The sequence below is a fragment of the Falco punctatus genome (genome assembly GCF_963210335.1).
Source record: "Falco punctatus genome assembly, chromosome: 6".
Taxonomy (NCBI): Eukaryota; Metazoa; Chordata; class Aves; order Falconiformes; family Falconidae; genus Falco; species Falco punctatus.
Window position 1 is genome coordinate 79,856,357 of NC_137585.1, and position 15,843 is coordinate 79,872,199.

At 42.4% G+C, this 15,843-nt stretch overlaps 1 long non-coding RNA gene across 1 annotated transcript in view; it reads right to left on the bottom strand.

The window, feature by feature from the left end:
- The window catches only part of LOC308065279, a 42,184-nt gene extending 26,590 nt beyond the window's left edge, over positions 1-15,594 (bottom strand). The window contains exon 1 of the long non-coding RNA XR_013928728.1: positions 4,982-15,594. This is a non-coding gene — a long non-coding RNA (uncharacterized lncRNA). The remainder of the gene's footprint in view (positions 1-4,981) is intronic.
- Between the last annotated feature and the right edge of the window lie 249 nt (positions 15,595-15,843).

Consider the following 15,843-nt stretch of genomic DNA (forward strand, 5'->3'; position numbering starts at 1 on the left):
AATTCATGTATGTGTGCTGTGGATCTCTGAATCTGTGATATTCTGCCGGCAGAGCAAAAGAGCTTCATTGTGAATGTGCTTATTGAGAAGTCAGTGTTTGGCTGACCCAGAGAAATCCCCCTTTTGATTCTCAAAACATCAGCTGCAAGGCCACTTCACTCCAGGAACATCAGCACAGGGTCCTGGAGTTGGTTTATTGATGGTACTCACGTTGTAATAAGACTTTAGCACCTCTCTGAACACCATATCTCACAGGTGTGTGGTGTTTTGTACAAATACTGCCAGAGCACAGACCTGCTGGGCACAGCTAGAACAGGGACGTAGCAGCAAAACTTGCTACTGCCACCACTGTCATTTTTTTCAGTTTGACTTTGGGGACTTCTCACATCATTTCCTACAAACCTGGCACCCTGGCTTTCTGACCTAATCGAAGCACTTGAAGCTGGGAGCTGAAAGTGCTGTTGAAACATACGGTTTATCCATGGAAATCACTGCTCTAGTCAGTAATGCTACAATTACAATAGATTTTCACAAAACGAAACTAACCCTTTGACCTGCATATCTTACCAGTTTATCATGATTATTTAGCCGATAAATGTTCCTCATTGCGTTTCAAACATCCAGATACATATTATGCTTGTTGTGTGTCAGATACCATTTTTCTAAGTGCAATGGCAACAGGCTATAACCAAATCACCATTTTCTCAGCCTTTCTTCTACAATACTTAAGCTTAACCCGTCCGCAAGGTTTGGACTTGTACAGCTGCATGTTATGGTGCTACACAGCAGATCTGGCTTAAAGCTCACTGATGCTTCTCTGTGCTGTGACATCGACTGTTTCTATTTAAGGTAACATGACAGCCTCATTGCAATTGCTTATGCAAAGAAATACTACTAGAAAATTATTTCACTCAGTTGACTTTTAACACCTTTTCAGATATGCAAGACTACTTGACACTGAGTTGTCGAACACCTACACAGAGAATAACAAGGGTCCATGCAGCATTCAATTTGAGAACCTTGGCTGAATCACAGGATTAGAGTGAAATACCTGTCTACTTAAACACAACAACTTTTGTACAATAATAATTCACCAGAATAATGATTGAAGCCTTTTCAAATATTGAATAAAGACATCCTTAAGGAGGAAGGCCATGCTTCTCCTTAAGCCTCTCTATACGTTTTTTCAGTGACCAATCACATTTATTTGTGAGGGCCTTGCATTTCGGTGCAAGAAAAATGCCAAGCATAGGCTGTGTCAGAGCGGCCTGACGTAGCGGCTCTTTGTCTGCCTCACGTGCTTCTTCAGTGGGGCTGAATACCTTCAAGCAGCATGGCCAAACTCAAACTCACATCCCTGAAACTCCTCCTCTGTCCTGAAAAGGAGGAGGTTGCAGGGAGCCTGTGTGGAAGCTGGTGGAGCAAGACCTCCTCAGCTTGCTCAGGGAGGGACCCTGGAGATCCCTTCCACTGCCACGCCACGCTTCAGCTCTTGGTATGTCTGGCAACTAGGCAGTTTGGTCAACTGACTTCTGTAACTTGCAGAAGGCATTTAATCTGTCCTATTGCCCTATTCCTAAATTTTCCATCCATGATGACACAGGTTCTGAATGATACAGCCACCAACTTAAATTAGAACTATTCATATCTGGGCCATACTGGTTTAGGGCTTAGATTTTCTAGATCTGAATGCAGCAGGAAGATGTGGGCCCCAGGGATAATTCATACACATGACACAGAAGGCTCCTCGTAACAGGTTAGAACAGTCCAGTACAAGATTACCTGTTTTCTATTTTTTCCCCTGAGAAAAGCACTGGCCTTGAAAAATCAGTGTGTGTTTTTGCCACACGTGATGCCACACGTCTTACTGAAAGATATTTCCAGTTACTAAGAGGCCAAACCTAACAAGAGCCAACAGGAGAAGAACAGACAAGTTAAAAAGAAAAATGTACCTTTAAATTTTATTTTTTTTTTTAGATCAAGATAGGTAATTATTTCAAGAAATCATCACATAAAGCAGTGGATTATCAGTGTACTCACATCTGTAATCAAGTTTGGATGCCTTATGGAAATGTATGCTTCAACCTAGGCAAGCTGTTGGATCAGTTAAAAAATAAGATTAAACTTTGACTTCTGTTATAGAGGACAGGTAAGGTAGTCTGAGCTTTTCTTCTGTCCCTAAAAATCCATTTATTTTTTAAAATCTCCTCAGTTTTTTATTTTCACTTTTTGAATTTTTACACAAAAAGTTGCTTAACCAAAACTTTGGGTAACAGCCATCATTTATAAACAGTATTGCACAAGGAAGAAATAAAATGCCCCACTTAAACATAACCAAGTAAACCTATAAACTAATGTCTCATCTCTTTTGGCTTTATAGAGTTGTTTATTTGCTTCGTAGTTGTGACTCTTGGGGCTGTTAATATGGCAAATACATGAAACAAATGCATTTTTCTTAACCCCTAATTTTCACACAGTTTTTGCTTTACTGACTGACTTTTGCTTGTGATAAATTGCAATTATCTCTTTCCACTTGATTTCTGCATGTTGCAAATTTGTATAGACAGGATTCTATTCCCTTGCTACAGGAGTGGCAGTCCAGAAGTAGTATCTTATTCTCCATCATAGCTTGCCACTGGGAAAGTCCATCCAAATGGATCCTAACAAACTGGAAATAGGTAATTGCTCCTGACATCAGTGCTTCAATGTTGGTATTTATTTTTTTTTTTAATGTTAGTTAATATCTGGGGAGTCCTAGCTTCCAGAACTACGCAGCTGGTCCAGAAAACAATGAATTCACTTTAAAGAGAATTCCCAGCCATCAGAGAGTTCTGACAACTTGACCTAAAGCCTGAAAATGCCAGGCAGCAAGAAAAAACAACCAACATTGCTTTGACTTTAAGCCAGTCTGGTACTTTTTGTTGCATAACTCACATTTTTCTAATCCCGAGCACGGACAATACTGTACATTGTCCTTTCTTGTGGGGTCCTGGTTTAGGATGATTGATGGTTTTGCATTGGGCTCTTCTCCTCGGTGTCATTTTGACTGCAGAGTACACAAGTGCTCTCCGAGTGTGGAAAAATATAATGGTTCTCCTCTTTGCAGGCAAAAGGTAGGTTGGAGTAATGATGAGCAAAGGGTAAATTCTTGCCCTTATATGTCCAGGCTGTTTATGGAGAAGCAACTAGAAAAGCTGAGGCATGTGGCAGGAACCAAGCCTATCCTGGCTTGGGGGAGTGCGTGCCGGAGCCTGCAGCTGGCTCCTCTGCAAAGAGCGCGGTGCACATCACTCCCTCGGCAGAGATGGCTGCGTCATGGGGACAGAAGCAGCCCCATGCCAGCCCTTCCAGTACAAGCACTGTAGAAGCAGGCAGCCACACACACGCTGCTCCTGCTTCTGCTATGCAGTGCCTTGCTGGACACCAGCACAGCAAGAGCGGCCACAGAAAGGGTCTCCGGAATCCTGCTTCCTAAGAGGCGATTGCCAGGCGGAGGCAGGGGCACATTTGCCTACCTGATAATTGCTTTCACAGACACACACATCTCTGTCAGGCTGCTCATGGCAGTGAGACATTTCCTATTCCACCCTTCACTGATTTTTATTTTTTTTTTTTTGGTATCTGTTACTAATTGGACAGCAATGCAATAAATAAATAGGAGCTTTAGACTCAAGCTGTGCTAGCCCTCCTCAATAGGCAACAGGATCCCTGAACATCTAAATGTCTATCACTCCTCTAAGACTCACAACAGCCTCTTAGTCACAGTGACTAATGGTATCTTTGACCATAGGATTATTTTTTTTAATGCATCTGAGCTGTTTATCCCAGGCTAAAACCAGCCCAGATCCGATGAGTGCTACAGTCCGGCTGCATGCTGCTAATCCCCCAAGGGGAAGTGTCTCCACAAGTGTTTAAGATGATTCCTCTCGCTAACATCTAACACCAGTGGATGAGGTGATTTTAGGGAACTTCACAATTCTCTCCCCCGGGGGTACAGCAGGGACAGCCTGTGCAGGATGAATCAACGCCATATGTCAAGCACTGTTTGTATATGTTTCAGTGTATCCAGGCAAAGTCTTTTAACTTTCCATGCTAGAGCCCGAGCAGTACTTTCCTGAATGTCAGCCAGGAAAATTTTGTAGATTTGGCAGCAGGACTGTGGGAAGCCTGGTTGAAGACCAGCCCGGAGTGCTGGAGCAGAGGCTTTATATAAAGAGAGAGAATCCAAACACCTTCCTTTGTTTCGCCCTACAAACGAATTCAAATGGAGCCCTGAGATCGCAATCAGGCCCTATTGTATAACACAGACCTTTCCATTACTCCATTACAGCTTTTTGGCATGTAGAATTTCATTATTTTTCAGCTGGAAAACTAATTAAAATGGATTCTTTTTTATTTATCAGCGTGTTAATGCTTCGGTTTTCTAGTCCTCCACTGGCTTCCAGCCATTTAATTTTGGTCCCTAGGGCAAAGCCTGACAAATTAAGATAAAGCCATTACTTAATGTTGTCCACTCCGCCCCCCTCCCCGAGAAAAAACAAGAAGTATTTCCTGCTCTTATTAATTGCATGAAGTCAATTTCCGTGGTAAAATTTCAGCAGGATCAGAGTCTCTGCACCCAGCATCTCTGTGCTGCTCTACTCTCTGCTCAGCTGCAGCGGCGGAGGTAGGGAGGGCTGCTGGGCTCCTGCTGGGCTTTCCCCAGTGCCCACAAAATCGCAGGGTAAATGGAGGCTTCGCTCAGGTGCTTGACCTTTGCCACTTGGGGGTCACCCTTTCCAGAACCTCTAAGGTATTTTTGCTTGGAGAGTGCTGTGCTTCACCTCCAAGGAGAAGCCGCCCCCGGGGAACCCGGCCGTGCCAAGCAGGTTAGTCAGAGCTGTGGTATGGGCGCTGCCCAGTTCAAGTGCATTCAAAGCAGCCAAAATCTGCCTTTATTTTTTTTCCCTCCCCAAAGTGTAGATCACAAAAGTTCACGTACTTGTCAAGCAGAATGTTGATTTAACCGATACTGTTTCTCCATCCTCCCCAGCTGCAGATCCTGGTGCAAGAGGTAACAAACAGCCCTTCCCATGGCAACACGATTTAATGCCCTCGCATTAAGGGGAACGGGAGTTCTCCAGTGAGCAAACCAGCCCGCTGAGCCACAGCTCGGGAAAGCAGCCAGGATGATGCAAAAAGTTTAGATGGGAAGCAGCAAAATAAACAGCAAGGAAACGAAGTGATGTGCCTGCAGTTGTGAGGGGACAGACAGAAACAGACAGCAGCATCAGTGTGTTTCCCTCCTCATTTGGTGTCCCTGGTACAAACCTCGTGCCCCTGGGCCACCAGAGCTCTGCCCGGCATTGCTTCACTCTTCAGTGCTCTCTTTATAACATTCTTGCGTTTAAACAAGGCTGACAACATTGAAACCCAGCTCAACAGCAGAAGCTCCCCCAAATATTTTCCTAAAGCAGGCTAGTTTAGGGAAAGGCTTGGCTAAACAAGGAGACAGCATGCTGAGCGCTGTTGAACTCTGTTATCTAAGATTTGTTGCCATGTTTGGGACAGAGAGGAGAAATTGTGAAATGCCTGTTGACTCGCTGGCAGTGGCACACGGCTGGCACACCGGGCCAGGCCATACCAGTGCCCCAGGGGATGAATTTGCTGTGCAAGCCTCTCCAGGCTTGGGACGCAGCTCCACAGGCCACACTGGTGCAAGACCTCGCTAGGAGCCAGGAGCAGCTTGCAAAAGCACCAGCATGTCTCTGCTGTGCCAGCACCTTTGTCCCCCACAGTGCCAGGCTGTGCTGCACAGCCTCCTCCTCTGCCATGTGTCTGAGTCCAAGCCACCTCCTGCTTCCAGGCAGGGGCTGAGCCCCGTCCCACCTCTGCTGCCCAGAACGGCAGGAGAACCCAGCCCGGAGGTGCTCCCAGCCAGGGCCACCCCACGGCTTGTCCATGCCACCACTGAGGCTCTGTCAGATTGCCTGACACTGCAAGCAGAAGGGGAAGCTGGGGAGGAGACAGCCATGCCCAGCAGCATGGACTTGGGCGAGGAAGGTGCTGGAAGCCCCCTTCTCCCACATTACTGGGGCAGGCACAAACAAAAACATCCTTGAGGGCAGATGTTTGGAAAGGAAGTAAAGTATGCAGCTCAGCTTCTGCTACACCATGCCAGCCAAGGAAGCAGCCGAGTGAGGCATACACAGGAAAAAACGATTCACCAAAGACCTTTGTGCTGCCCGAGTGAACAGCAATATACCCCTTGTTTACCTTACGCCCCCAAATCAGTTATTCTTTGCTGGTATTCTTTTAAGAGTGCTGTTTATTAAAAACTAGACATAGGATTTGAAGATGCCTTTCTAACTATTCTTTGAAAACTCCAGCATTTTAGGAGGAAATTATTAATTTATATTTCTAGCTTTGCACAGAAATTCATTGCACATTCACAGTTTATCTCAACACAAAGCTGTCATCTTCTCCTACCACCTATCACTGAATTCCATACAGCTGAACTGTACTGGGCATATACATTGTTAAAACAGCAGACAAGGTTATGAAAATTGCAAAAATCCATCCTGATGCCATTTGGAGTGATTCAATGGATTAAAATGCAGAAGTGAGCAACAGTGAGAGTCTGGAACACATTTACTGCTAAAGCACTTCAGATAGATTGTTACCATTATGGAAAAAGTCATAATGGCCAGTGCTATGTGACAAACACCATTTAAATCAACATGATTCAAGTATTCCTTTTCACTAGCCATCCTGAGAATTACATTGAAAAGTGTTATCTTCTTGAAATGTTTTTGAGAAAGATGTGAATGGCCAGTTTTGCCGATAGCTTAAGCAGATGCAGTTTCTGTGCGCTTTGAAGTCAATAGGGAATTCAATATTTTTTTTTTTTTTTTTTTTTTTTTCACATGCAAGTTTTAAAAACCCAGCTGTGGCTGTTGCCCTCCACAAGGTCAAGGGAAATTACATGTTCTTCTTATGTTAAAGAATTTTTTAAGACATTTATATGGGGATATTCTTCTGCTTGCTTAGCATGAAGGAGGGACTTGAATCTAGTAGAAAGGTAAGATGTAGCATGTACTTCTTGAAGTCCCTAAGAAAATCACTAATTGACTGTGTTTACCCCATTTCCCATGGACAGTAGAGTTTTATTGAAACTTGTTCTGTGGTTGCTCCACTGACTCTTCACCCTCTCAATGTTCTCTACACAATGGTACCATAGAGCAACCACTCTCACGGGTCTGGATGTGAAACCTGTATGCTTTCTGAGATCCCACTGCTTAAATGCTTGGGATGTGAAGACGAGGTAAAAGTGGCGACCTGACCATGGAGAGCTGGTAAGTGAAAAAGCAGTAATAAGGAAGGATGTGAGGAGGAGAGTTGCACTGCTGTGGGCAGTAGCTGGGAAAAGAAATGAGGAAGGAGGGAAATGAGCCATCAGCAAGGTGACTTGTGAGCCTACTGACCAGGGAAATCATCTAGAGTGGAGGAAATGGGGCAGACTTGATTTCTGATCATTACGTTTTGTCACACGCAGTGTTGCACAGATTCTTACTTCTTTCCCACCCTCCCCCTGCCCCCGTGCAGTAACACAGCTTGAAGAAGAAGGATACAAATGCACTCCTGCCTTCTCTCCCCATGCCCTCCTCTCACACAACAGATGGATTGAGAGTAAGGATGCTCCCCTGGCAGTACTCAGTGCAGCTATACCATTAAGTATTTCTCTATATATAATTACTAATTACTCAGTCATGAGACAGATGCCAAGCTGTTTTGCATTTGCACGGAAAGCCCCTGCGGAACTTTGGAGTGAAAAAAATATATATCACAGCTCAGTGGTGTTTGGGCATCCAGAGTTTAGGCAGCTGAGCAGGAGAATTTAAAATCTGGTTTCCAACTCACATATCTGCAGTCCATGACAGAGTTTTCCTGTAAACTCTCCAAACTTCAGAGCGCTTCACTTTGCACTGCTAGCTAATATTTCATTAACTTAGGTGTTTATATGATATTTCTAAGAAACCATGTCATTCTAAGCTGAGTTGATTAAAGACATGTATTACTAACACTGACATTATTTTGCTTCTATTTACATTTTTTTTATGTGAAGAAGCAAGCCCTGCTGAACTGCTAAAAAGGTGAAAGCTTTTCTACTACCAAAATGTCACTTCTAGCCACTGTTAAACATATTTCCATTGGTTTCTTACTCTATAGGAAGACTAGCAAAACAAAGCATCTGCAATTTTTCCGAGTACACCCAAAGTCACAGGGGAACTGGGAAAGAGAGACAGCATCTCATTTGCAATCTTGGGAAACCTTATAGCCCTGAGGGACAGTCTTCAATAGGATCCAACATTTTATCTTAAGATCAGATATTCAGATGGATTATTTAATCTCAATTGTCACTGGCCATAAGGATTAGGAGAATAAAACATATAATAAATACATTGCAGGAAGAGGGAATGATGGCAACACATGCCAGCTCGATCCAGTTTTCATGGGCAACCATAGCAGGAAAGATGTAGTATCCTGGGATGCTGGGAAGTTGTTTAAATGTGTTAACATCCACATGGCCTTGTATTCTCCGCTGTGATCAACTGCATTTGGGTTTTGTGTGGAAAGCACAGCTAAAAGCTTTTACAGTGAACCCTTGTTTCCTCCTTGGTGGGGAAAGGTAAGCTCCTAACATGAATACATGTGATATTAAAAGTAGACAACCACACTGTAAATTGCACTACAGGTAAAAAAAAATCCAGATAAAATGAACAGGCAGGTCCAAAGTGCAGTATTTATCCTAAGAGGTTAACTTACAGGAAAAGACATCTAAGGTCAAGAGGTATGATTTATTGCTGAATAGTGTGTGGCCTACAGAAAAATGCACAGATGAAAAGATAAAGACATAAAATATGACACTGTCAAGTTCACTTTCTGATTTCATTTTGTTCTAGTACTTATTCTCCACAGGTTACAAGTGATTTTGTGGGTGTTTTAGAAAATTTAGACATTCTCTTACCACACAAACTCAGGTTTCAAAGAACTTTCTCAAATATGCAGTGTTTTGTCTCCTGACAATTTATTCTTTATATATTGGATGCTTATTTCTTTTTACTTCATTGTGTTAGTGCTTATTTATTATTATTGATTTTGTTATTAATAATATATTATTATGGAGTGCTCAGCACTCAGCAGGAACTGCGCCGGTGAGCCCGCGGTATAACGGTTTCCCTTCACCCACAGAACAGCACTGTGAGAGGAAAGTGGGTTAAAAACCTTGCTGGACCTGCCAGTTTGCTTTGTGAGTGGCACGGGGTGGTACCCCCTTCACAGAGCCCATATACTGAAGTGATTGTAATGCTATACCTGTCCCCTGTATAAAACCACACAGTGTCTGCTTCTTAAATGGTGTGCACAGTTCTGATTCCCTAATCTTAAAAAGCTATAGGAGATCTGGAAAACATGCGGAGAAATGCTACCTATATGATCCCGGCCATAGGGAACAGCTTCTGTATCAGGAGTAAGGTCAGTTAAATGGACAAGCACGATTCAGCTTGAGAACAGAGAATATTGGTAAAGATCTAATAACAGTCCCTAAAGTCACCAGTGATGGAGAGGATGAACGGGGAAATGCCTTCCCGAGCTATGAAAATGCTACTGCAGTTACAAGTGTACGGGGGTTTGGAAAGCAACTAAACAGATCACTGGAAGAAAAGACCACTGCAATAAACGGCCACCATGTGCTGCGGCATGTAAAGGTGCTGCCAACAGCTATGGAAATCCCTTGGGTTTTACAAGCTGGAAAAATGGGAAGTGTGCTGGGCAAAGTACTGTCCCACATTCGCCCCTACATGTTTCCCTTTGCATCCATTTTGAGCCAGTGGCAGGATAGTGGGCTGGGCAGATCTTTCATCAAGGCCAGCAAAGCATGTCTTACATTCTTACATCCACTTTCTGGAACGGGCTTAATGGCACACGTGCCTTCCGTATAACAACTGAGTAGCTGACAACAACAGCATAATGACCTAAACTAGACTTTAAACAACATTTTTTGGAAGGAAGCTGTTGCTCAGATCAGATGAGCAGTCCTGATTGGCATCTTCCATACCACTCCTGAGCCCTTTGTGCCACTCGTGTAGCTGCTTAGAACAGAGTATCCTTCACGGGCCAGGCCACTGCTGTAAGCTGGGGGTGCTGCCAGTTTGAGAGGTGGAAAGATCTTTGTCAGAGATGCTTCTGCCATCTGAACATTTTGGATGCCAATGGTGTGTGTACCACATGGGTGGCTGCAGCATAAGATCAAGAAATCTGCTTCTGAGTGCCCAGGATAGAGCACAACAAAAAGACTGACTTGCAATTGCATAGCTAAACCTTTTTCTTTTTCTTTTTTTTTTTCTTTCAGATCTACATGGTTAAATTTCCACTTATCCCAAGTTGAAAAAAGAGAAGGAGGACAAAGATGTTGTTAGCATTATGTCTAGCTTAACAATCTTCTCAGAAATATCCCTAATGTCAAAAGGAAGTAAACAAAGTAGGGCTACTTTAAATAATTTTCAGCAAGAGCCTGCAGCAATGACTTGGTATGCTGGAGAGTTAAGTATACAGAAATAAGTTCCCCTTCGAAAGAACATTTACTTACTAATCCTATGGATGTTAGAACTTTCTGATAAAGGACTTCCAACACCCCATACAGAATATTTAAAGAAGATGAAAAGAGATGTGTGGGTTTTTAACATCTTTAGAAACAAATCTTTTACAAATATTTGAGTAATTGAATGCCTCAAACCGGGAGAGAAACTGGGGAAAATATGACTATAAGTGCTTTAGTGCCAGAGCTATCAAAACACACAGCAGTACACTCTGACTTCACACGAAATCCTCCATATTGAGCCCCCAGTCAGACAACTGAGATTACAGACTGAATCAAACCAACACATTCAATGGACCCAAACCCTCAAGCTTGCAGAAGAATTCAGATGTGATGCATCTACAAACTATTGTAGACATAGATACTTGGTCTGGATGCACAAATCCAGCAGAAATACTTACCAAGCAAGAACACCTGATCAACAAAATCATTACTTCCTAACAATCCTTCATGATGCAGAACAATCCTAATTTTAGGCCTAATTCCATTCCAGTTAAAGCCATACAGCCACCTCCCAGGAAATGTTTGGTTTCCCTAAATTTAATAAAATGGAGATCCACAAAGTTATTGAAGTCATTCTCCTGAACAGTTTCTTTGGTTATTTTTCAGCTCAGTGTTGAAGAATTATTTGTGAACAAGCCATTCTTTTTGACTTGGACTCACCAGCAGATGTAGACATGCATAATACTTCTCCAATTAATTGTTTTCAAGACTTTTTTTTTTCCCTTCTCAGTTGGTGACTAATGTAATTCAAAAGAACTCCGCAGTGTTTGCTCTCTGTCATTCAGGGGTGGCCCTATCTTTCATTAGAGTGCATTTGGGTGCTTTTAGTACTTCACCCAGGCCTAGATTATATTGTGTGTGGCACTGACGAGACAGGATGCTCTGGGCTCCTGAGATGGGCAGGGAGGTGGGGCAGTATCCGTAATGCTTGGAAGATGCACTATGTGCAACATGTCAGTAAAGCAATAAAGTCATTTTAATGACTCTGCCCTAAATCCATTTCTCCATCTGCTGAGTCTGTCAGCACTACCTCCAAATCTCAGGTTGGGGTGACTCTGGTGAGTACTCACATTGCCAGCAGCCTTAGGGCAGACCCTCCACAATGACATCCCCAGTTCAGAGTCCAGTCTGTCCCCACAGCTATTTTGTGCATTTCAAGCACTCATGAGCTTTTGAAAGCATATACTTTCTCTATATAAGGCCATAAGAAGACTTACATGCCAAATTTTTTCAACACGCAAGACAGATTTTTTTCCTGTTCATTGTGTCTTCCAAAGCAAACCCAGCAGAAAAGCGTCAAGATGATACCCTTTTGCTTTCCTAATTGCAAGAAGGGCAACGTGTTGGCTGTAGGAGCTGGAGCAGGCACCCAAAACAATTCAGAGAGCAGAAACTGACAAAAGCTGGAAGCATCTGGGTTCTTTCCAGCTTCTAAATCTGAACCTGTACCTGCAGTCGCAGGATCTAAATACTTCAGGGGTGAATACCTCCTTCTGGAAAATCCCCATTACATAAATGGAAACAAGTACGTAGACACATGCGAAGGTACATACCAGTAGAGGAATGATAAGTACTCATAACTGTATTTGAAAATATTCCTTATTACAGTTTTTTTCCAGATGCACAGAGCAACCATTTTCCCCAGAACAAACCATTTGACAGCTTCTATGGTACATTGCAGTGGTGTGCGTGTAGCTGTTATCATTGAACCCTGGGTGTTTCCTCAAGAATGATGTTTACTGTCTTGTTCATAGCAAGTATCTCTGCTTATAAAGAATTATGGAAGAATCACAGTAGAAAGGGAGTAGGTTTTTCCTGTGTGTGCTTTACAACACATTGTTGTGCATTTAAGCTCAATCAGACCAGTTAACAAAGTCATGGAGTACTGATGAGAAGAAAACTAGGCTTTTATAATTTGAGTATTATTGATAAAATGAGTGACTGTAGAAAACCAAGGCATTTAGAAGGGGTCTTTAACCTGAACTGAAAAGCCGGGAAGCAGCAGAAAATAGCTGTAGTAACTCTCCTCCTCAGGTTCACCCTGGGTGCTGTTTTCTGAACGATTCATTTAGATATCCGCACAGGCAAACAGTGCTCTACCAATGAAGCTGTATGTTTCCTTGAATTAAGAATAGGCACACCCAGCAAGAGCTTACCACCCCCAAAAATGACAAATTAGACTGATTTTTTTAAAAACACATGAAGCGGATCCTTTGTTAAGCTTATAATTAATGGGTTTTCTCCATGTATCTCCCAGGTGCTATGAAATCGCTCAAAGCTAGTCTCTGTTTCTAAAGTGTAAACCTGTGATGTTCTGGCACAAGCCATTTTCTCTCCAAGCCGACCCCATATTTGCTTGAGAGCCTCCACCAAGGAAAACCTCCTCTCCCCCAGGGCTCCCTGAGCAGCTGTGGGCAGGCAGGAGGCTGCCCAGGACACCAGCTTTCTAGGGAAAGCTCCAGCTGAATGTTTTCTGCAAAACAGAGGCAATTTTAAACGGGAACTGGGAGGTCCCTTGAAGGGTCCCTTGAAGGGTGATTCCTACCAGCAGCTGCTCTGAAGGTACCGAGGTGGCTTCAGTGAAACCCATCTGCAGCCCTCACCCCTCCAACAGTCCTGGGAGCCCTGACATCAGCCCCACCACCATGCAGCAGAGACTCAAACAGCAAAATATAATTACAAATAACCATATGTACTTAGGGGGTAGCAAAAGCACAAAATGTAAGGAAAAGCACCTTAAAGACGAATGCTTCCCAGTGATGGTCAAAATGATTGCAATGTATGAAGCCCATGAATCATTTTGAGATCTTCAGTCAGATGGATAAAATATTATTATTATTCCATGTAAGTTATTACTACATTGCATTTGAAATGTCTTTGTAATTTCCTGTCAAATGCTACCCTTAGGTCTCCTCTATATTACTGCTTTCCAATTATCTTTTATTTTTCTTCTTGAATATATGTTTTGAATTATTTTTTCATCTGATGTATCAGCCCACAGTTCTCCAGATTGAATCTTATTTTGTTATTTCCTGTCCACATTTCTACAACTAGGAGTTTATTGTTTTGGAAAGCCAACCAAAAAAAAAAAAAAAAACCAAAAGCAAGAAAAAATAAAAATACCATGAAAGGATCTTTATGTCATATGTTTGTATTTAGATCTCAAAACACATAGCCCTTGCTACAAGCACTTTCTAAAACATCTTAGGGAGATGTCCTAAATTCACTATCATTCACATAGTCTTGTACACTCAGATTAAAATAATAATGATTAAAAAAACCCAACAAAAACCCTAGACTTTGTAATCATATATTGCTGTCTAATCACTCTTTGAATTGCAAGGCACACTCAAGCCAAAAGGAGGTGGGTAAAATCCAGCTCTGCCAGGCTAAGAGGTGGAGAATTTGAAGGTCAATGGTGCTCCAGAAAAATTCTTCTTGAAAAAAAAGGAATCACTTCATCTCAGAGCACCAACATAAACCTATAGAGAGATGAACCCCTCCAAAAAGGGTGAGAAACCCCTCAGGAGGAAGGTCAGGCAGAGCATCCAGACATGGAAGAGGCAAGCAAGCATCCCAGGCAGCACCAGCAAGGAGACCAAGAAGCCCCTCAGCCACCAGCTCTCCACATCATCACAAGCAAAACCGTCCCTGAGTGACCACAGAGCTGGCCTCTGCTGAAGGCTGCGGATTCAGAGCACTGGAGATTTCACTTATTGATCTTCCCTTAGGTGGGGGGTACATGACTTTTTTTCACATAGAAAACCCCCAAACTTCCTCATTTCTACATGCAGCGCCTTTACTCAAACTTCAATGAGGTTGTTCACAACCAAACCCGATAACAAGTCTCATGGGAACTTGTTCACTGCTTGACACATTTGGCATTATCATCATCCTGTTCTCCTTCCCTTCAGTTGTTTTGCGGTCTTACACTGCTCATCTCAGCAGAAATTTTAAGTAGTCTTTAAAAAAATCCTTTCCATTTAACTGGTAGTGACTGAGGATACAGTCCTAACTTGAACTTTTAAAATATTTCTATTAGTGAAGAAGGCAAAGCAAACAAATAATAAAAAAATAAAAAAAAAACCAACCACACCAGTAAAGCCTCCTGAAATACGATTTTTGCTGTTTTCTCAGCAAAAAAAATCTGCTATAACTTTTATAGGGCTTTAAAATCTATAATTAGATTTTCTAAAATGGATGCCATTTGCAGGCAAATGGGTAAAGAGTATTTAAAAACAGAAATTTCATTTTAAATCTTCAAGGGTTATTAAACTGTCACACTCTCTTGTCTGTGCAAGAGATGACAAGAGCTATATAGTGAATTGCTTTCATGCCTGCTTCTCAGTCATTTTAAGTAAACTGAGGGTAGGACGGACTATTTGCCTTTCTCGGGTTTCTGTTTGCTTTGTTTTCATCAATTCAACAACTTCTGTGTATTCTTTCATTTTCAAAGCCACAAGTTCCCCAATGAAGTGGACTAATTTAGTCGCATCAGAAAGAAGAAGATGTTCTGAAACCTCCAGCTGGCTGTCCTGGGAATCACTGCAGCAGTTTAATAAGCCTCAGTTGTCTCTTACTAATCTAAAATAAGACTTGGCACATGATATTTGCCAGCTGTTGTACATTTACCAGCTTAACTACATTTTTTAATGTCGATGAAGCACCATGAAGGACCAACTCGTAGCCTTATTTGGATTAAACTTTACACCACGCCATATCAGATGTCTTTTTTGTTTGCATGTCTGTTTGCTTTGTTCACTTATTTTTATTGGACCCAGATATCAGCAGTGTCTTGTAGTCCTTTAATTAGTACACATCGTTATATGCCTGGAAAGATGAGATTTAATTCTCCTGCAGTGGGAGACAGTTTAGAATATTTGGAAGTCAGAATGCTGACATGAGACCCTCTCTCTCCACCCAAAGGAATTGCAAATCCTGTTTGTAATTAATTGTCATACCTCACAGACTTTAAAGCCTGCCATACATCACAGCTCCAGGATTTCTAAGGTGGACATTATTCGGCTTTGCATGGGAAGCTTGCAGCTGCATATCAGTCGTATTTTAGCCACAAACCACTCAACTGCTCAGCTTTACACTTGGTAAATCTTCACCCCTTTCAGTGAGCTTACAGAATGAAACTCTGCTCATTTTCTCTCCCTGAAGTCCTGAAGAACGACAGAGGCCATCAACCCACAGCAGCT